The 23,700-nt window shown below is 38.8% G+C and overlaps 1 pseudogene; it reads right to left on the bottom strand.

Moving 5' to 3' along the window:
• Positions 1-23,333, bottom strand: part of LOC113617648 (PR domain zinc finger protein 14 pseudogene) — a 51,201-nt pseudogene extending 27,868 nt beyond the window's left edge.
• Positions 23,334-23,700: the final 367 nt, after the last annotated feature.

The raw sequence follows: 23,700 nt of genomic DNA, 5'->3' as shown, positions 1-23,700 counted from the left end.
GATGGATCTCAAGGGTACTATGCTGAGTGAAAAAAGTCAGTCTCAAAATTTATATACTTTATGGTTCTATTTATGCAACATCCTTGAAATGACAAACTATAGAGATGGAGAAGAGATTACGGGTTGTCAAGGGATGGGTGGAGGTAGGTGTGACTAATAAAGGGATAGCGTAAGAGAGTTCCTTTGTGTTGCTAGAACAGTTCCGTATCTTGATTGTGGTAGGAGTTACAGAAATCTATACACAGGAAAAAATTGCAAGAACAATACACACACTCACAGATAAATAAGTACATGTAAAAACTGGTAAAAAGTGAACAAAATCTGTACTCTCTGAACGGACATACTAATGTCCGTTTCTTGCTTTTGATATTGTACTACAGCTATATAAGTTGTCACCATTGGAGGAAACTGGGTGAAGGGGTCATGGAACTCTAGGCATTAATTTTGCAACAGCCTGTGAGTTTAAGTGTTTAAAAATAAAAAAGTGTTTAAAAAACATGTTTTCCACTTATCCACACATTTAACTTTATATAGACAATTGTCAGAAAGGAAGCAAATTAGAACTCTTAGCAGCCACTATTGATCACAAAAATTCATGCACTAACAATAATTCATTTTACTTATTGGAGAATTCCTCAGGTTCTCATGCAGTGCCGACTTGCTCTGACTTCAAACACATTTCTAGTATACTTGGTAATCTGTTTTTCTCAACTATAGCAGATACATTCATCTAATCAGTCAGCAGTCATTTATTCATTTATTTATGTTTATTCATTCATACTTTTGCTGACTGTGCCAAGTAATGTGATAAGCATGATGTCCTGATGAATGACACAGTTTCTGTCCTCAAGAAACTTATGACTTAGAGTGGTGATTTCTACACAGAGGTTCAGAGAGAAATGAGGAAATATGTATCTGAAAGTTACAAGCTTTTCAAAATACATACTACCCCATCCCCAAAACTCTTATATATCTCTGAGGAAGACATCCTCCCACTTCCTAGAATAGAGAGAAGATGATAAATGGGAAGGGAGAGGTGAAGATAGATGGGACCAGATCAGGAAGAGTCTTATATGTAGGAGCTTTGGACTTTATCCTTAAGGCAAGGGGGCACTACTGAAGAGTTTAGGCAAGGGGGTGGGGTAAATAATCAAATTTACAGTGTTTTTCAAGATTATACCAGCTTCAGCATGCAAATCTGGAGGATGGATGACTAGTTAAAAAGCTGTTGCAATGATTTGGGGATGGCATAATAATGGCTGTGGGGATAAAGATAAGTAGACACGTTTTTGAATTCATTAGGAAGAATAACTGACAGGATTTGGTGAGCAGTTATTCCTCATCTCCACAGAAATGGAGGTAGCCAGAGTTTACCCATTGCAAGGTGGAGAGGGTAATGACTGGGTGGGACATAGGAGGCCTTCCAGGTTTCCAGTAATGTTTTGTTTCTTGACTTGGGAGCTAGTTAAACTGATCTATTTACTCTGTGAAAATTCATTCAGCTTGTACACTTATGATCTGTGCACTTTTGTTTCTGTATATGTTAAACTATGGTTAAAATTTTACATAAATTATGTACATAGTAGCAAAAATGCACTGAGATGCTGTATGATTTGCATGGTAATGAAATGTATTCAACTGCACATCACATGGGAAGAAAAAAGATAAATTTTAAAGACTCCCCTGTCATAGTGATAAGTCCTTAAATGCCAATATATATATGCAAATGAAAGAAAGAATTAGGCCTTTGGGCTATCAACCATCACATTCAACAGGCTGAAAAAAATATGTGCAAAATTTGGCAATTTTGAAAGTACATGTTTTGTATTAGACCTACAGAGACTGAGAAAAGTTTTCTTACTGACCTTTGATAAAGATGAGTACGACTTTCTTTACTTAAACATCGTCTAGAGACAAGTCTAGGTTTACCCATAAAAATAGGTTCAGGGACTTTGTGTTTCTCATTGATGTAAGGGGCTTAGAAGATGTCATTTCATCCTAACATCAAGTATAAAAGTGAACAAACTGAAAAGTCAACAACTCTTCCTAGATCTGTCAGAGAAGTGAGGTCATAAGCAAACCCTTGCCCCCCAGATTGGAGAGAGAGACAGGCAAGTTCAGAGAATGCCAACCTACTAGAGCAGGAAACTCAGCAGAACCAGTGCTGGGGTAAGAAAACCTAAACGGTAATTGATGAATTGCTAGAGGCTCAGTGTGGACAAGTCTGAGAGTTAAAAACTCCAGGTGGACCCAGTCACAGAGGGTACAATACTTTCATTAGTTGTACCTACCACTTCCTCATATTGAATATCAGAGAAAAATCTCTCCTTGTGCTTCTGGCAGGGTGAGAGGAAAGGAAACCATTTTGAAATACACCAGAGCATTCTGTTTTTCTTAATAGAGGCTGCCTGAGGAGAAACTATTTTACGAGAGCCTAACCTGCTAGGATGTTATCAGAGCATAGCCTACCTGGGGGAAGTGAGATACCTAACTCCAGCTTCCTGTAGCCACCCAGATTCACCAAAGGAGGGAAAAGGGAGAAGGAGGGAGGGAGGGAGGGAGGGAGAGAGGGAGAGAGAGAGAGAGAGAGAGAGAGGTGCATTGGTGAAGTTCACAGTCCAGAGACGCAGGCTCACCAAAGGCTGAGACCTAATCATAGAACTGTAAAATGCTTTTCCTCCACACTTGCCTTGCCACTTCATTATTAAAGTCTTAATTACTGTAGTTCATTTTCCAAGTACATCATGTACACCATTCAACAAAAAATTACAAGGCATACTAAAAGACAAAAAAATCAGTTGGAAGAGACTGAACAAGCATCAGAACCAGAGTCAGCTATGGTGAGAATGTTAGAATTATCAAACAGGAGTTTTTAAAAACTATGATTAATATGCTAAGGGACTTAATGGAAAAAGTAGACAACATGCAAGAACAGATGGATAATTTAAGCAAAGAGATAAAAATTCTAAGGAAGAATTTTTTAAATACTAGAGATTAAAAATACTGCAACAGAAAAGAAGAATGCTTTTGATGGGCTCATTAGTAGACTGGACATGGCTGAGGAAAGACTCCCTGAGCTTGAGTATACAGCAACAGAAACTTCTAAAACTAAAAATCAAAGAGAAAAAAACCTGAAAAATTAAAACAGAATATCCAAGGATTCTAGGAAAACTAAAAAAGGTATAACATATGCATAATGGGATTATCAGAGGGAGAAGAAAGAGAAAAAGGAAAAGAAGCAATGACTAAGAATTTCCCCATATTAATGCCAGACACCAAACCACAGATCCAAGAAACTCAGAGAATACTAAGAAGGATAAATACCAAAAAACCCTACACCTAGGCATATCATATTCAAACTTCAGAAAATTAAAGATAAAGAAAAAAATCTCAAAAGAAGTCAGAGGGGGAAAAAATGCTAAGAATTACATCCACCTTCTCCTCCAAAACCATGCAGGCAAGAAGAGAGTGGAGTAAAATATTTAAGGTGTTGAGAGAAAAAATATCCACCTCCCTAAAATTCTGTACCCTGCTAAATTATCTTTCAAACTGAAGGGGAAATAAAGACTTTCTCAGACAAACAAAAATTACAGATTTTTTTTTTTTTTGCAAGTAGACCTACCTTATAATAAATGTTAAAAGAAGCTCTTTGGAGAGAAGAAAAATTATATAGATCAGAAACTTGGATCTACATAAAGAAAGAACATTTGAAGAAAGAATAAGTGAAAGTAAAATAAAAACTTTTATTTTTCTCATTCTTAATTGATCTAATAGATAACAGTTTACTCAAAATAATAGTAGCAACAATGTATTTAGATATATATAAATCATACATAATTATATATAACCATATGTGATACATAATTATATCTATGTATATATATGATTCTGTATGCTTATATATAAGTGAAATGAATGACAGCAATGAAACAAGGGACAGGAGGGAGATGTTAGGAATATTTTGTCATTATAAGTTACTCACACTACCCATGAAGAAGTGTAGTGTTATTTGAAAGTGTATTTGGATTAGTTGTAAATATATATTGTGAATTCTAGGGTAACCACTGAAAAAAGCTTTTAAAATGTATGATTGATATGCTAAGAAAGGAGAGAAAATGGAATCAGGTAAAGTGCTCAATTAAAATCTCAAAAGGTAGAAAAGGTGTGGAAAACAAAAATAGGAGCAAGGATAAAAGACAACAAATAGAAAACAGTAACAAAATTAGTATATATTAATCTACCATATCAATAATAACTTTGAACATCAATGGTCTAAATACACCAACTAAAACATAGAGACTATCAAAATGGATCAAAAAACATGACTTCTCTATACATTGTCTCAGAAAACCTGCTTTAAAGATAATGGCCCATTCATATCAAAACTAAAGGAATGGAGAAAGAAATACACTAATCAAAAGAAAGTGGGAATATGTTTTAAATTTCAGATGGAGCAAATTTTGAACAAGGAAAGTTACTGGGAATAAACAGGGAGACTATATAATAATACCCCAAAGAAGACATAGGAATTCTAATGTGTATGTACCTGGTAACAAAGCTTTAAAATACATGAGGTAAAAAATGGAAAAATCTAAAAGGAGAAATAGATGAATCCACTATAACATTTGGAGATTTTAACGCACTTTCATCAGAAATAGACAGATCCAACAGTCATATAGTAAATCAGTAAGCATATAGTTGAACTCAACAGCATCATTGATCAACGGTTATAATTGACATCTATAGACTAATTCACCCAACAACAGATGACTACACACTCTTCTCAAGCTCACATGAAACACTTACCAAATAAACCACATTCTGGATCATAAAACACACCTTAACAAATTTAAAAGAATAGAAATCATATAATGTCTTCTTTTAACCACAGTGGAATTAAACTAGAAACCATTAACAGAGAGATAACTGGAAAAATCCCAAAGTATTTGGAAATTAAACAACATACATCTAAATAACACATAAGTCAAAGAAGAAGCCTCAAGATTAAATTAAAAAATATTTTGAACTAAGTGAAAATGAAAATACAACATATCAGTATTTGTGGATGCAGCGAAAGCAGTGCTAAGAGGGAAATTTATAGCATTGAATGCAGGTATCAGAAAATAAGAAAGATTTAAAACCTAAAAACTAAGCTTCAATCTTAGGGAACTAGAAAACAAAGAGCAAAATAATTCAAAATAAGTAGATGAAAATTAATAATAAAAATTAGAGCAGTAATCAATGAAATTGAAAACAGGAAATCAATAGAGAAAATCAATAAAAACCAAAAGCTAGTTCTTCAAAAAAGATAAGTAAAATCAATAAGCGTCTAGCCATGCTAACCAAAAAAAAAAAAGAGAGAGAGAGAGAGAGAAGACACAATTGATATCAGAAATGAAAGTGGGGCTTCGCTGGTGGCGCAGTGGTTGAGAGTCCACCTGCCGATGCAGGGGACGCGGGTTCGTGCCCCGGTCCGGGAAGATCCCACATGCCGCGGAGCGGCTGGGCCCGTGAGCCATGGCTGCTGAGCCTGCGCGTCCGGAGCCTGTGCTCCGTGGCGGGAGAGGCTGCAACAGTGAGAGGCCCTAGTACCGCAAAAAAAAAAAAGAAATAAAAGTGGGAACATCACTATGGATCCCATGGACATTAAAATAAAGATATATTAAAATAAAATAAATTATATTAAAATAAAGATAATAAAGAAACATCATGAACAACTCTATGCCCACAAATTTGATAACCTAGATGAAATGGTCCCATTCTGTGAAAGACACAATCTACCAAAACCCACACAAGGATAAATAGACAACCTGAATAGGCCTATAACTATTAAAGAAATTGAATCAATAATTAACCTTCCAAAATAGAAATCACCAGGACTGGATGAATTTACTGGAAAACTGTACCAGAGATTAAGGAAGAACTTATACTAATTCTCTACAATTTCTTCCAGAAGATAAAAGCAGAAAGAATATTTCCTAACTCTTCTATGAGGCCAGCATTAACCTGATAACAAAACCAGACAAAGGCATTACAAGAAAACTACAGATCAATATGTTTCATGAACATAGATGCAAAAATCCTCAACAAAACACTAGCAAATCAAATCCAACAATGTATAAAAAGAATTATACACGATGACCAAGTGGGGTTTATACCAGCTATGCAAGGTTGGTTCAACATTTCGAAATCAATTGATACAATCCATCAAATTAACAGGCTAAAGAAGAAAAAACTCACACGATCATATCAATAGATGCAGGAAAAACATTTGACAAAATCCAACACCTATTCATGATAAAACTCTTGACAAACAAGGACTAGAAGGGAAACTTCCTCAACTTGATAAAGAATATCTACAAAAAAACCTAACAGCTAACATCATACTTAATAGTGAGGAACTCAAAACTTTTCCATTAAGATCAGGAACAATTCAAATTAAAACAATGAGACAGTACTACCCACCTATCAGAATGGCCAAAATCTGGAACACTGACAATACCAAGGATGTGGAGCAATAGGGACTTTCATTCATTTCTGCTAGGAATGCAAAATGTTACAGGTACTTTGGAAGACAATTTGGCAGTTTCTTAAAAACCTGAATATATTTTACCTACAATCCAGCAACTATTCTCCTTAGTATTTAACCAAATGAATTCAAAGCTTAAATTCACACAGATATTTTGCACATGGATATTTGCAGCAGCTTTATTCAGAACTGTCAAAACCTGGAAGCATCATGATGTCCTTCAGTAGGTGAATGGATAAATAAATTGTGGTACATCCAGACAATCAAATATTATTCAGCGCTAAAAACAAATGAGCTATCACATCATGAAAGATATGGAGGAAACTTAAAAGTCTATTACTATGTGAAGGAAGCCAATCTGAAAAGGCTACATACTGTATGATTCCAACTATATGACTGACATTCTGGTAAAGGCAAAACTATGCAGATGGTAAAAGATCAGTTGTTACAGGGGTAAGGGAGGAGGGAGGAATGAATAGGGCAAGCTCAGACGCATTTTTAGGGCAGTGAAACTACTCTGTATGATACTATAATGAATACTTGTCATTATACATTTGTCCAAACCCATAAAATGTACAACACCAAGAGTGAACAAGAGTGATAATGATGTGTCAATGTAGCTTCACCAATTGTAACAAATGTTCCACTCTGGGGGAGGATGTATGTCGATAGTAGGGGATATTGTGCATACGTAGGGGCAAGGGCTATGTTAAAACTCTCTTTACTTGGTGCTCAATTTTGCTGTGAACCTAAAGCTGCTCTAAAAAGTAAACTTTATTAATTAAAAAAAGGTAGGTTCAGAAAAACTTACACCAATTTTCACACTCACATTTAGAATTTCCCCATACACTGAACTGTGAAAACTAGAGAGAGATGATTTTATTCAATTGCTTTCAGAATCACTGACACCACTTAGGTCTCTTATTTTTTTGAGCCTTGAGGCAATGCTTCTTTTCGTGGCAGAAATATAGAGAAATTCTCTTCTTCTCATGCTACTTTCCATTTCATATTTTTATATAAGATTTCCATTTCATATTTTTATACAATCCTCTATGATTTTATATTTTTATAGAGAAAAATATTTCATTAAATCTCTTAAAAATAGCTTTTTGGTGTTTATGCTGAGGCTTTAAAAATATGCTAATAATTATTTTATTAATCTCTTTTACTTAGGCTAGCATAAATATGAACATATACGTAATTTCACTTTAATGCTAATACATAATACATTGTGTTTAGATTGGTTAGATATTGAAAAAGAAATTTTCAATGTGATTTTTTATTACCGAAGAAGTAATTTATGTACTTGAAGAAAAATGGAGAAAAGTATATGCTATCAGGTACATTTTGTGACTATCTGCAGGTGGTAATGTTTATGAAGAACGAGGCAATTTTTTAAAAAAAAGTGTTCATCCCTGAGCAGATCTTTTTCTGTCATCTAGTCTGTGCCCCCTTCTAACTGCACCTGTTATATTCAGAGATCATGTTGCATATAATGATATAATTATCTGCTTTAGGAGATTATTGATATGTTATGAATGAAAGATAATGGATCAGTCACTATGTGTGATTATAATTTTAAAAAACTGTTACCAATAATATTTGGACAATGAACTCCACGAAGAATGAGTAGAAATTGATTCTCAAGACTTGGGGAGTCCCGAGAACCAGTGGAAAAAATATTTTAAAAGACTTCTCAAGGTCTCAAAAGCAGAAAGTTTCTACAGACTCACTGAAAATTTTTTAATGTATGTTTTTTTAAAAAGTAACTCCCAATATATTTATAGAAATGGCCATCGGATGTTTCAAGACTTCATTCTCTACTAGAGAGTATTTCCTTCATACCAAATTTACTGACCTTACTTCTAATTATTTTCAACCTCATTTTTCTCTGATTTTACTTAATTGCCTATCCTCCAAAGAATTCCTATAAATGGTCCTAAATAACTATCTTTTAGTTTTCTTCCATGATTTCTGACTACTCTTCTATGCATTATTCTCTCTTCTGACTCCGTAGGGATAATGAGCTCCATGCTTTGACTCACCTGCTCAGGCCTCTTGAGAGATGTCTGAATGTCACCATGGTGACGGGGTACCACTCAAGGCCCTGTTGGGAATGGGATAGGGCTCAAGGGCTGAGGCATATGTCTGACAGAATGAGTTTAAGTACTCTTAGTTGGGAGAGAATAAGAGGTAGACAGAGGTACATAAAAAAACTAGGTTCTGATGCCAACAGGCCTTGGAAGCCAAATTTAATTTACTATTTCAAGAAACTAAATCTTGGTTTTGCAGCTTCTCTCTATATTCAAGTGTAAGGAGAGTCAAAACTAAGGCCCCAGAAATGTTGCTGTGTCATCTCTGTGTTAATGAACCTGGAAGGGTGTGTGTGTGTGCACGTACGTATGTGATACTATAACACTCTCAAACTAGGCTGAACATTAGGTTCCTAGTCTTCTATTTGTAGAGGTAGTTTGGGAGTAATTAGTGTTAGGGAAATAATTATTAGCAACCTTGTTTTATCAAAGTGCCCTAACAGAGGACAAATAATCCAGCCATTTATTTTTTTTTAATTTTTTTTTTTTTATTGCGGTACGCGGGCATCTCACTGTTGTGACCTCTCCTCTTGCGGAGCACAGGCTCCGGATGCGCAGGCTCAGCGGCCATGGCTCACAGGCCCAGCCGCTCCGCGGCATGTGGGATCTTCCCGGACAGGGGCACGAACCCGTGTCCCCTGCATCGGCAGGCAGACTCTCAACCACTGCGCCACCAGGAAGCCCAGCCATTTCTTCACTGACTGATTTTAGATCCCTATTGTTCGGAGATGTCCCCACAAATGCTGAACATCTAGGGAAACCTGCTTCCTTAAGAATCCATAATTAATGACGCAGTAGCCAGGGGCTTTCCTGGTGGCGCAGTGGTTGAGAGTCTGCCTGCCGATGCAGGGAACACGGGTTCGTGCCCCGGTCCGGGAAGATCCCACACGCCGCGGAGCGGCTGGGCCCGTGAGCCATGGCCGCTGAGCCTGCGCGTCCGGAGCCTGTGCTCCGCAATGGGAGACACCACAACAGTGAGAGGCCCGTGTACCACACACACAAAAAAAAAAAGATGCAGTGGCCACTTCACAACTGTGGGCTGGCATATAGAAAAAATATTTATATCTCAAGATCTTCAATACAAATTTAAATCTAGGTTTTTCATTACAAACTTTTAGAAAGCAAAATTCTAAACCACATCTTTTCTAAAATGTCAAAGATATTCCAATAACGTTCTCAAATGGCTGCAGAAGGGGTAAATAAGAATCGCTTATTGATCAAAGTCAAGAAAAAAGAGAATCACTGGCTCAAAGGCTAAAGTTAAAGAAAGATTTGAGGTTACAAAATGTGTTTTGAGTTTCAAATGCAGGAAGTAAAGAAATAACAGACCACTTAGGTAGTACTTTGTAATTCTAATTTCAAAGGTTTGGTGTGAGAACTGAAATGAGCATCTTTTTATATAGGAGAAACATTATAACCCAGCATCCTACATAGTTTCCTCCTCATTATTTGGTTCCATGTGCGTCACTCTCCAGTTGGACCCTAAGTTGTCTTGTCCAGCATGGTGCTAGGAACGAAAAAGTTTTCTGCCTCCGGAACATGCCCTCCGCAAATACTTAGGGATTAGGGAAATTTAAGGATAATGACTGGATTGGAATGCAGTTTCCTTGAGTGCTAGAGCAATGGGTCTCAGACTGGAGCCTGCATCATCTGGAGGACTTGTTAAAACAGAGTTTGCTCGACCCCCATCCAGTTTCTGATTCAGTAGGTCTAGGGATGAAGAACCTGCATTTCTAACAAGTTCCCTGGTGCTCATCTGGGGAGCACAGGTTGAGGGCCTTTGTTCTAGACCAGTGGTCTCAACCGTGGCTGCACATGACAATAAGCTGGGGAGTTTTTTGACTCCTCATGCCCAGATTATTATCCAGACCAATAACATCAGAATCTATGGTGGTCGTGACTAGGCTTCAGTATTTTTTAAAGCTTCCTAGTAGATTCCAATGTGCAGCCCAGACTGGGAAACACTGTTCAGTCTCATAGTTGTTCTCAGCCCAGGCTGTATATTAGAGTAACTTGAGAAAGCATTTTTTTTTTTAAATTGAGCTATAATTGACATAGTATAAAAATTACCCACTTCAAAGTGTACAAGTCAGTGATTCTTATTTATTCACAAAGCTGTACAACCATCACCACTATCTAGTTCCAGAACCTTTTCATCAACTTCTAGGGAGATTGTTAAACAAAGTTCTGATACCTCGGTTCTACTCTTAGAGATTCTGATTTAACTGGTTTACATGATAAAGGCATCAGTGTTTTTGTAAGTGCCTCAGGCAATTCTAATGTCCAGATAGGGCTGAGAATCACAGTTCCTGAGTTTGATTACTGACCTTTCAAGACTGTTTTAGGAGTTAAGACCTATTCAGGAGCTTTCACTGACCCAGGCAGGGATGTGGTAAGTACAGAGGAACCAGCACACATTTTCTGTCTAAACTCCTGCTTGTCCATTAAATATGGTCAATCACAATACAGGGAAAACATCATCCTTGATTTCTGGCGCTCAGAGCAGAGAGCTGGGTGGCCTTTAACAGATGGATCTGGAGGTGACCCTGGTAGCGAACCTGGCTCCACTGTCTGCGGCATTTCCCTGAAAACCATAGCTCCATTTTAGAGACTTCAAGAGCCTCTAAGGCTCTTTGGGCCCCCAGTAGGACTCATAGCTGTTAGTTAAATTTTTAAACATTTGCTTCCGTTGGTCTGATGTTTCAGTGACGGGCTTCTGTTGATTAAGGCACAGAAGCCGAGTTAGAGTCCTGGCTCCTGCAATTACTATTGCCTGATGTGGGGTAAAAACAGTTTCCTCATCTTGTAATAATCCCTTCCTCCCAAAGATATTTCTGTTATTAAGGAAAATAGTGTATTGGGAGCATTCACCTCTGCACAATTAATTCAGTAGAAAGATGATGAGATTTCACATCGTGTGATCTGGATTCAGTCCCTGGCTCTGGCCTTTTAGCTGATGTGATTTGAGCAAAATGTGAGCATTCACACTCTATAAAAGGGGAATCCATCAGTGACAACAATAATAATAGTACCTGACTCACCTTTAATAACACGTTTACATATTTTTGTGACGATAAAATGGTATAGTTCACATGAAAATGTTTTATATACTATGGCATCATATAAATGATTATGCCTTAGGAGGTAACTAGAGACACAGACTTATAAAAGGAGGAAAGAATGCATAATTTATAAATTAAGATGATTCCTTTTGCTATGTAGACAGTTTGAACTTTAGGACCTCAGTAACAAAAGGATACTTCTACAGATCATTTAAAAGCAGCTATTGGGCTTCCCTGGTGGCGCAGTGTTGGGAATATGCCTGCCAATGCAGGGGTCACGGGTTCGAGCCCTGGTCCGGGAAGATCCCACATGCCGCGGAGCAACTAAGCCCGTGCGCCACAACTACTGAGCCTGCGCTCTAGAGCCCGCGAGCCACAACTACTGAGCCTAGTGTGCCACAGCTACTGAGCCTGCGTGCCTAGAGCCCTATGCTCTGCAACAAGAGAAGCCACGCAATGAGAAGTCCGTGCACCACAACAAAGAGTAGCCTGCGCTCACCCCAACTAGAGAAAGCTGGTGCATAACAATGAAGACCCAACGCAGCCAAAAATAAATAAAATTAAATTATTTAATTAAAAAAAAAAAGATTTAGGGAGAAGGAGATCCTAAGTTGTATCCCATAAGTAGTCATTCTTTCACTTTTCCTGATTCTATCTATCTCCCCCTTTTTTGGGGTCTTTGCCTATACAGAATTGAGTTAATTCTCCTCTTTAGTTCGTAACACTTAACTGGTCCATATGAGGCCCCTCCTTCTAATTTATTCTCCTCCTTCATCTCCATCCCTGATCCCATTTCCCATCCTTACATAGTCCCTATTCTTGTGTTTGCAATGTGGATTCTTCCAATCTACCTTCTGAACATTTGTTTATATGTATATCTGTAAAACTACTTTTTAGTATGTATGAAATTTTTGACATTTACACAATTACCGTGCTATAAATTTCATTTGTTTCACTTAGCAGTAGGCTTTTATTTCATGTGGTAAGAATACTTACATGAGACCTACCTTCTTAACAAATTATGTGTATAATACATTATTGTTGACTATAGGTACAGTGTTGTACAGTAGACCTCCAGAGCTTATTCATCTTGCTTAACTAAAACTTTATGCCTGTTGATTAATTACTCCCTACTTCCCTCTTCCTTCAGTCCCTGGCAACTACCATTCTACTCTTTGATTCTATGAATTTGACTATTTTAGATACCTCATATAAGTGGAATCATGCAGCTTTTGTCTTTCTATGACTGGCTTATTTCACTTAGCAAAATGTTCTCAAGGGTCGTACATGTTGTCACATATTGCAGAATTTCCTCCTTTTTAAGGGATGAATAGTATTCCATTGTATGTATATGCCATTGTGAGATTGGTCGTCCTACTATATGATCTAACTCATTTTCTTTGACTGTTGCATATCATTCCATCTTAGGCAAGTGCTCTATAATACGTACCTATTCCCTTAGAGAGGGATACACAATGCCCCCCAACTCCCATTGCCCAAAAAATGGTGCAGTGCTCCTCCTTGTGTGTCCCCTTGTACATCACTGTACCAGGAGTGGAGTCCCATTTTTCTCTTGGGCTTCTGTCTTTCCTCGAAAATTTTTGAGAATTCCTAATATATTCTGGAAGTTAATGTTTGCCTGTTTATAGATGTTGTGAAGATCTTCCAGTCCATGAGTTACTATTTTTTAATTATTAATTAATTAATTATATTTTTGGCTGCATTGGGTCTTCATTGCTGTGTGCCGGCTTTCTTTAGTTGTGGCAAGTGGAGGTTACTCTTTGTTGTGAGTTGGGGCTTCTCAATGCGGTGGCTTCTCTTGTTGCAGAGCACGGGCTCTAGGCACGCAGACTTCAATAGTTGTGGCACGTGGGCTCAGTAGTTGTGGCTTGCAGGCTCTAGAGCACAGGCTCAGTAGTTGTGGTGCAAGGGCTTAGTTGTTCTGTGGCATGTGGGATCTTCCCGGACCAGGGATTGAACCCATGTCCCCTGCATTGGCAGGCAGATTCTTAACCACTGCTCCACCAGGGAAGTGCCCATGAGTTAGTTTTTAATATTGTGTATAGTGTTCTTTGTTCAATAGAAACCATGAATTATTTTGATGTAGTCAAATTCCATCCTTACTCTTCTTAGGGATTTTACTTTGAGGGTCTATTTTAAGATACCCTTTTCTGCTCTGAGGTCCCAAAGGTTCTCCTGCAGGGACTGTTTCATAACTCTATTATTTCTTTATCATTTGTACTTTCCCCAAATGATAAAGTTTTTCTTAATATCCATAATATTTCTTAATATCTTTTAGGTCAGGCTCCTTATTTGTTCTTCCTTTTCAAAACTGTCTTAGCTGTTTATGGGCTTGTATTGTTCCATGTTACTCTTAGAAGCACTTTATCCTGTTCTCCCAAAATATTCTGCTGGAATTTTTATTGAAATTGCATTGAATTTATAGATCAATTTGCAGAAATCTATATCTTTGAATTGTAAAGATATCAATCCATTCACATGATGTGACTTTACGTTTATTCAAATCTTTGTTCCTCTTTTATTATAATTTTAAAACTTCTCTATAAAGATCTTTATTAGATCAGTTTGTAGAGTGTTTTTAGCTTTTGTGTTATTGTAAATGATGTTTTATTTTCTACCGTATTTTCTAATTGGTTATTGCTGGTATAAAAGAATGCTACTTATCTTTGTTTGATATTTTATTTCTCGAACTTGCTAACCTCGAACTCCTTTATTTATTACTTCTCATAGTTTATTAGTTCTCTTGTATTTTTATGTAAATTATATAATCTACAGACAATGGCAATTCTGTCTTCTCCCTTCCAAATTTTATCACTCTTATTTCAATTGATTGTCTGATTGCACTGGCCAAAACCTCCAGTACTATGTTGATCAATAGCATTCAAAGAATTAGCCTTGTCTACTTCCAGACCCAATCATATTGTGGTTATGAAACTCACTGTCATATCTTCTTGGTTAGAAACGTGGTAGGTTTTTCCATAAGGCTGTTATCTTCCTGTGGTGGGGAAGGGGAATGGGGCAGAACCTGGCTAAAAAAGGAAATATATGAAAAGTCTTAGATAACACTTATAAAGCCAGGGACTCATTATACCAAAAGCTGGGTAATTCTAGTAAAGATGCATTTTGGGTTTATACTTGAGTGATTACTATAATCCAAAATAAATCCCCTTCCTTTATTTTCTCTCTATTCTCTCATGCCTTAAAATTGCTCTGAAGCCCCTCTGTCTTTAAACACCCCCAAACTCTTTCTTGATATGAGCCCACAGGCTTTTCTGTCTCTTCCTCTACAGGTCCTCCTTTCCCGCTTTATTATGTAGCTTACTTTTTCTCCTGGAGAAGACATAACCCTTCCTTTTTGGAAATAGAGTATCCAAATAGCAAGTGGATGCAGAAACAGGGCTGTGAACATTCTCATTATTAATTTTTATACTTTCTGCTTACATGACTTGGCACATTGAGGCAGATAATTAGATATCCAGGTAGAAATATTTGAAAACTCTAGTTCCTTTGGCTCTATATCCCTCTGCCCTATCAGTCTGACCACAATTTGTTCAATATGACATCTGCCTCCATCACCATTGTGTCCTATTTATGCAATGAAATGTAGCTTTATCTGTCTATTTATGTAGGCAGCTGTATCACATTTCGGATCCATTTTGAAATTACACTTAACTAAGCTTCTAGTGTTACCGAGTTATTTGTGTAGTTAGTTTTTGGATTTAATTCAAAGATTTTACATTTGTTCTTAAAATTCCATTCTGACGCTCTAACATATGAAGAGTTTTATAAACTGATTTCTGTTATCCAACGTACTACCTATTGCTCCAATCATCTTGTCATCTGTGGAATTTGACAGGAAGGCCATCAGTGTGCTCATCCAAATCTTTGATAAATATGTCAGAAAGGACAGGGCCAGGGAAGAACCCTAAGGCACACCACTATAAAATGTCCTTCAGCTTGACATGGAATTAGCATTCTTGGACATGACTCTTCAATTATTGATGAAGTCACCTGACTGTACTTGCATTCACTCCACATTTCTGCACATTATCCACAAGGTTTTCATGAGAAACACTGTCAGATTCCTTGCTGAAATACTAACACACTGTGTGTGCAGCATTTCCTTAACCTACCCAATTAGTAAATCCATGGATTATTCAGTTCTATTTTGGCTTCAAGTGACAAAGTTTCAACTTCAACTAGAATAAGCAAAAGAGATAATTCATAATGTACCTAACTGTACATTCTATACCGTCAGAGCACTGGCTCTTTCCACCTCTTGGCTCTACCATCCACTGTGTTGGCTCCATTCTTACATTGTCTCTCTACTCTTAGCTTCAAGATGACTACCCGCAACCAGGGAGTTTTAACCCAACAGTTACTCTGACATCCTAGAGTCTCATTGTCTCAGACAGGATCATGAGCCCATCTCTAAGTCAAACCCAAGGAGATGGAAGGATCTGAGCAGCCAGCCTGGGTCACATGCCCACCCTTGAAGCTGGAGCTGGAGTCTGCTTCACCCAAATTACATAACCTGAGAAAACCTCAAAGATAACAATGATATCAAAGGAAGAAGAATGAATGGATATTTTCTACACCCAATAAAAATGTCTCAGCCCTCAGTGTATGCTCCAAAGTATTTTCTTAGGAGCCTCACAACTCAAGGATTATTCACATTATGTCTACATTTGTATAATCAGTTACTTTATACAAATATATATATATATATATATATATATATATATATATATACACACATACACACACACACACACACATATATGGAATATATATATTCAACTATGTGTATATATATATGTCCAGTTGTTACACAGTTGGAAGTAAAGCTCTGTTTGGATAAACAATGTATCATCAGAAGTTTATTTCTACAGGGATGACTAATGAGTGTTCTCCACTCTGCAGCTGGCCGGCTGACTTCAAACCCACTCACCACAGAAATCTGGGAAAGAGAGTGGTCTACAGATGAGGGGTGAGGGTATCATGTAGGTATTTGTGGTGAGCTGTCCTGCAATGAAGAGATAATTTCTTGGTCCTGATTTATTTGGATGGCAACAGTAATATATGGTCCAAAATATAGTGGTCTTAAAGCAACAGGAAAGGTCAGGGGTGAAAGCTATAAGAACGAGAACTGTATTTGGCTTTAATATATCTATTACAATTCGGGGCTGAATTGCTTTTTCAGAAATGGATTCTCTAAAGGCACTTGATGATCTGATTGGTTTGTCACCAAAGTACTTTTCTATGTACTTAATTTTATTTGTTCCAACCACATTCAAGTCCATGGAGAAGTCTTACTCACTTGTGCAAATCTGCTAATGAGAGAGTCCAGCAATGAGTGCTAGAGAAGATGCTCTTAGGGAACACTTTAAGGGGATGCTCTTGCAGGGGATAATCTTGGGAACTTTTATTTCATGGAGCTTTTCTAGAATCATTTATAACCAGACTCAAGGACAAAATGAGGACACTTCAGGTCTGACTGCCTGATAAGAGCAGCTTTCTCATGTCTATGCTGTCAGGCATCCCAGAAGGAAAACCAATAGCAACAAAGGCAGGACCCCACTCCTGCTGCTTGACCACCCAAACAATACAATAAGGCCCTGGCCTGAACTGTATACCTGTATACATTTTGGGTAGTGTCTGCTACCTTTCCTGTTCTTATTTATCAAATGTCCTGTCTTTTGTGTTAGACAAACTTGATATTATCAGAGTCAATATCTAGGCAACAGCAGAATCACCATATCTTACTTACACTGAGAGACAGATATGCTGGCAGCAGAGAAATAACAAGAGGATTGTCAATTGTCGGGAATATATTAAGCTTTTCCTGAATGTAGTAGATATAAGAATGAAAGCAAAAATCTGTTGGGAATTTGGCTACTATGCTATGAATATTAGTACATTAGGGGACCACCTTCAGAGAATGTAGGGAAACAGTGGATATCTTAGGAATCCAATAGAGAAGACAAATAAGCCTCATGTTTTGACAAGGTAGAGCCAACCACATAACCATAGGAGTGTTGGGGCATCCTAGCACTTTTCAGACTGATCAATAACATTAAACACTGCAGTTAAGTCTGACAAAATGAAACTAGCAAGAACATATCAATGAACACAAAGAACCTGATCATTATCACTCCTAGGGTATAAAGAGCAACAAAATTGTAATTTATCTGAGGGTCCCACCATTAGAAAATAGGACAGAGTCTGAATTTCCTTTCTCATTTTCACAATAAGAAAGTCAATCCGGTGCTCTAGGCACTATTACATTAAATACTGATATGGAGTCACTGCATAGTAAGTTTTCCTTCTAAGAAATTGATTAATCCTTAATGAAGAATAGGGAGACAAAGCCCAACCTAAATGGGTAATTCGTTCAAATACAGTTGACTTTTGTCTTTAGAGTCATTCTTTTCCCATATTACATAACGAATGATTTTCTTTGGAATTTAATTTTTCGGACAGTAACACATACATACCTAATAAACCTTTCTAGATTATAAATGGACATTCTTGGAAAGTTTTCATTTGGTACAAATGAAAATGAACTAAAGCTAGCAGGGAACTGCCTTAAAACCTACGTTTCATGTCAGGCCCAACAATCAATAGTGCCCACTAAGGATAAAAATATATATATATGTGGTTGGCTGCAAGGCTTCTGCTCCTGCTGCTTTCTGAACCCTTTGAGGCTATCAACATTCTCTGTGCTTCTAGGGAGAAGTGGAAGGTACAGACTTCTGGAACTAAGAGGGCCCTGAGATGTCCATCTGCATCAGAGCTACACAGAGCCATGGCGTTGCGTCACTGTCAATTCAAGGGTTCAGTTCCATTCACTTCAGCTCAAAAGTTTTCTGCTGAGCACTTAAGTACAGAGGTGTAATGAGAGCTAGAGATAGGAAAGGTGCAAAAGACACAATTCCAGTCCTCAAGTTGCATATCATCTAGGACTTATTCAAAGCACCCACCCATGAGCTAAATAGTCAGGATCAATGTGTGATGATAATATTTACCAAGCTACATGCAGAGGTGCTAAGTGGGTGGAGTTATTTTTTGGACTGAAGTGTAAAGAAAATGACAGGGTCATCTTTTGGCCTTAGGATGCACTCACCTATGGTGATGCGCTCACCTATGGTGATGCACTCACCTATGGTATCACTGGAACAGTGTCCCAACTGAGATGTGCCTTAGGAGCTTTGGATGAAGAAACCCAATGGGGAATGCTCTTGGTAAGTTAAAAAGGTGTGTTTTCTGGAACTGAGTGTGTATCTTTCTGGAGATCCCAGCAGAGCACTGCTCAGAGGATGGCCAATGAGATGTTCCATACAACTTGCAGATGACCTCTAACCAAATAACCAGAAACTGGAGGGGGCCGTCCAGTCATTTCAGTCATTATTTTGCTGTTCCCCATTCCAGGATCACACAGAATCGGGAGCTTGCCTGGATCCCAGAAAAAAAGGGATCAGACTGCTAACTGTCTATTCCAATCTGAAGATGCTGACCATATTCCAGTCTGAAGATGATGACCATTCTTATTTACTGAGCCCATAATGGCCCCTTAAAGTTTTGTGGCTCTGCTGTTTTGAGACACAGTGACATATAGAAATCTTTGCTAAGGCTTTGAACATGGTCTCACCCCCTGGGTAGAACCTAAAGCCAATGTTTGTGAAGTTGTGCCTTTTGCGAGGGACATTGCCACAAAGGACACACTCAGTTCTCTATCTCAGCAAACTTTACGCCCTTTTCTCAATCTTAAGTAATCACTCTCTCTCTCTCCTGTGGCTACCTTCAAAGTCTTCAGGGAACTCAGGTTTTAAGAATGTGCCTTGCAAGGTATCAGTTAACACAAATTTCCCTCCAAGGAAGGAGACAGCCAAAAAGCTGGGCTGCCTTTGTGGAATGGGGTAGGGAAAAATAGATGGGGAGAGCTCCTATTAACTAATATTTCAAGGTGTTTTCCTGCCACACCTGGATATTTGGAATTTTTCTTATAGACAATGATGCTTTAAGTGGTAAAATGATTCTTCTGAGAGCAGGAGGCAGCATGGATTGGAGAGGGGAAGGCATTATTGGGAAACCAGTTAGAAGTATATTGTCAAAATCTAGACATGATGTGAAAGATCCTGGACCTTAGTAATGGCAGTGGCCATGGGAAGCAGGACAGACATTAGAGGCATATAGAGAAGACTTTAATCACTGACTAGATACAGAAACTGTATGAGAAGGAGTCAAAGACAAATGTGAGCTTTCAAGTCTCAGGGAGTGGAAGATATTGACTTGGAGGGATAGGAAGAGGAAACAGGGGACATGGAGATGTGAAAGTGTTAGCAAGATAGTCAGTGACATGAGATATTCAACCAGATGAGCAAGTTGTGAGGTTGAAATTCTGAAAATGAATTAAGGGCTACGGAAGAAAATTTGGGACTCACTTGAAAAAGGAAATAGTTGAAAATGTGAACATGAATGAGAACTCTGACAGAAAAGTAAAAAGGAAACCAAGACAAAGCTGGGCCCTGGAGTTTGCTGGTGTCTGGCACAGGCAGCTAAAATCCAGAAAACTGTCTCATGAAAAGGAAGAGAATCTCTTCAGAGATCTGACCCTGAAGCCTCAGGGTCAAGTCAGGGTCAATGAAACCAGACGTTTTAGAAAGAACAGGAAGAACGGGAATAGCCAACTCAATATCAAGTTGGGAAACTAATATTAAAAAGTTATTGGAGTAGATTTCTAGCATCTTTGTGAGAAAAGATTTAGTCATTTCGTGGGAAGACAAACAAGGAGTTCAGGAAAAACTAGGTGGTGAAGAAAAGGAGACAGGGCTTATAGACCCAGTCAAGAAATCTGGCTGTGAAAATATGGTGACAAATAGAACAATAGCTAGAGGGTATTGCAGAATAAAAGGAAGAGTTGTTTCCTCTTTCCACATACCTCAAGAAAATATCTTTTCTGAGGGCCAGAAGTATCAGCCAGATACTGTTGAAGGAAATAACCAGGTTTTATAAGAGTTTGCCATTTGTAATAGTTATAGTGGAAGCTGTTTGCCTAGATTATTTGGCTTAGGCTCTACCATGACTCAATAAATGATTAAATGTCCATTTTTGTGGCTTTCTGAAAGAGACATTGACCACCATGGCACGGTCAGCAAGTGACAGTGGGTTCTTTATTCTCTGTTGTCATCACAGTCAGTAAAGTTGACCACTCCTGCCCAGTGGCTGTCAGTTCACTGCAGAAGATACAGGAAAGAGAGCAAGAAGTTGCAAAGGAAATGTATACTTCAGTCCCACACAGAGATCTAAAGGGCTGGATCTAGACTTGTTCTCTTTTCAGAACTTGGAATTAGAAATAGGCAGAGATGGAGTCTCGGAGAACAGTGCCTCTGGCATTATGACTCACTATTTAAAGATTTCATTAGGAGGGGAAGTACATGTCCTTCAGTCAGTCATCAGGAAATCATGACTGTCCGCTTATTCTACCAAATCCTGCAGAATTTAGCTGGAGAGGGCAAGAATCTGGAGGTGGAAACTTCGACACTGTAAAGATTTCCTTGCCTAAATCCAATCTTTTCTATTTCAAGTCATGAAAACACATATTTTTAGATGGATTGATAGACATACACACATACAGAGTGCATATATATTATCTTTTCATAAACATTTACCTGTCAATGTCTGTAACTTAGGGTACCTTTAAATAAAATCCCAACTGAATTAACCTAAAATACGATGTTCTATATACCAGTTCCCAAAAGAAGATGAATCCTAAGAAGGACTACTTAAATTCATTCCAAAGAAAATAGGGAATAAATGAGAATACCAGGTAGAGTTAGAGGGTTATTATGATGAACTGATTTCTATATAATATGACGGAAGATTAGAGCTCATAGGGTTCTGCATTTTAAAATAAATCACTGCATGGAGGCAGAGGAAACATCACTAAGAATTTTGTTCTGATGTCTGGTTAACACTTTCCTCTCTTTAGAGCTTTCAATATTTCAGAGGGAAAGCACAGTTTAAGCAGTCCTTTCACCCATTCAACAAAAAAGGCATTGAGGGCCTCCCATGAGCTAGGCACAATGTTAGGCTCCAGGACAAGAAGGTGAACAAAAAAGACCTTTCTCATTCCTGGGGCTGAGAGGATAGTGGGGAGAGGGGGAGAGCAGTAAACAATACTGGCACTGATGAATGTGTAATTACAAACTGAGATAAGTGCTTTAAAAGAAAAGAATGGAGCCCTCTACAAAGCAAAGAACAAAGGACTCAAGGTGGAAGCGGGGTGCAGGGACTCGGAAAGGCTTCCCTGAGAAAGGGCTATCTGAGCTGAGAACCAGGTTGAGTTAAAGCTAACCAAGGAAGGGGTCGGGGAAAGCAGCCGATACCCAGAGAAGAGCATGCGCAAAGGTCGATCCCGCCCCCAAGCTCAACCCTCACAGGGGCCTGGCTGTGTGGCTCCTAGTTAAGGGTTTAGTCTTTATTCCGAGAACAGTGGGATGCCATTCAAGGGTTTTAAGCAGGTTGGTGACATGATCAGATTTGTGTTTTGAAAGAGCACTCCGGCTGCAACGTTGAAAACAAATTGGAAAGACATTGTCTAAAAGCCATTGTTTCACAAAGTAAATGCTAAGGCCTGCAGCTGTCACAATCACTTTCTTGTGGTCACCTGACCCCACTAATATTTTTCTGCCCCCCTGTGGACATTTGGAAGCTATTTGAGGCTGAGGATTAAGAATTTATTGATCCCAGATTATTATACGATTATGTCAACATTTGGGCTAGAGACACAACACCTTTCTGTCTGCTCAAAATTTTGATTAGCATGACTAATCACCATTCTTGTCCGTGATCGAACAAACAAGGCCTAACAAACAAACTTCCGCATTTTACAGTCAGGCACAGTATCATATTACCCTTCTCCTCCTTCCACCTCCATCGTTGTAAACGCTCATCATCTTTCTAGTGGCCCTGTCTGTGTTTTTTTTTTTTTTTTGCGGTACGCGGGCCTCTCACTCTTGTGGCCTCTCCCATTGCAGAGCACAGGCTCCGGACGCGCAGGCTCAGCAGCCATGGCTCACGAGCCCAGCTGCTCCGCGGCATGTGGGATCTTCCCAGACTGGGGCACGAACCCGTGTCCCCTGCATCAGCAGGCGGACTCTCAACCACTGTGCCACCAGGGAAGCCCCCTGTCTGTGTTTTGACACTCCATGTATCTCACCCTGTCTCTGACTTCCCTGGTTTCTCATCATGAGCCCCTGGTCAGTCGCTTCAACAGTGCTCTTGCATGACTGAGGACAGCAGAGAAGGCACCGTCAAGAGAAAGAAAGAGTCTTGGGTACCAGGTGGGTTCCAGTCATCCTGAGTTGTTTGTAACTTTATTGTAGAAAGTTCTGATTGCATAGGCCAATTTACCAAATTTCAACTAACCAAAAACCATGAGTGTGCAATTGCCCTCACCAGAACCCTGCATTGCCCTCAGGTTGCCTCAGCAGTAGTCCTGGAGCCCAAGGAGGGCTGAGCTGCAGTACAGGCTGGTGGTCTCGGCTGACATACACAGAGGAAAGCAGGGGCAGGGAGCCAGGCCAGTCCTGATGGCCCCAGCCTGGAGAACCCACCTTTCGCCATGCCGGCTATGAAATGCTGCTGTAGAGCTGATGTGCTTAGGGAGTATCCAAAACCTCCCCTCCACCGTGTGAAAAACTCTCTTCAACATTCCAGGCAAGTGGCCATCCCTTGGTGTCAATAACATGGCTTTAGTTGTTGTATCTTCCTTATATGGAGCCTAAGCAGACTCCTCCCTTAACTTCCACTAACTTAAACTAACTGTGGCCCCTGCCACAACATAAAAGGCAAATCCTTCCTTGACAAGGTGGCCCTTTAGTACTTTAAGTGTGTCATTATGTCTCCTCAATCTTCTCCATGCTGAAGCTCCCTATTTTCTTGCATGGGTGCTTCTCTGGTGAGGTTTCTAGGGCCCTGTTGTCCTGGCTGT

Source organism: Aethalodelphis obliquidens, unplaced genomic scaffold (assembly GCF_003676395.1).
Source record: "Aethalodelphis obliquidens isolate GAN/ISIS:26980383/991018 unplaced genomic scaffold, ASM367639v1 scaffold4, whole genome shotgun sequence".
Lineage (NCBI taxonomy): Eukaryota > Metazoa > Chordata > Mammalia > Artiodactyla > Delphinidae > Aethalodelphis > Aethalodelphis obliquidens.
The sequence above is the reverse complement of the archived record's forward strand: the minus strand, read 5'-3'. Positions and strand labels throughout refer to the sequence as shown.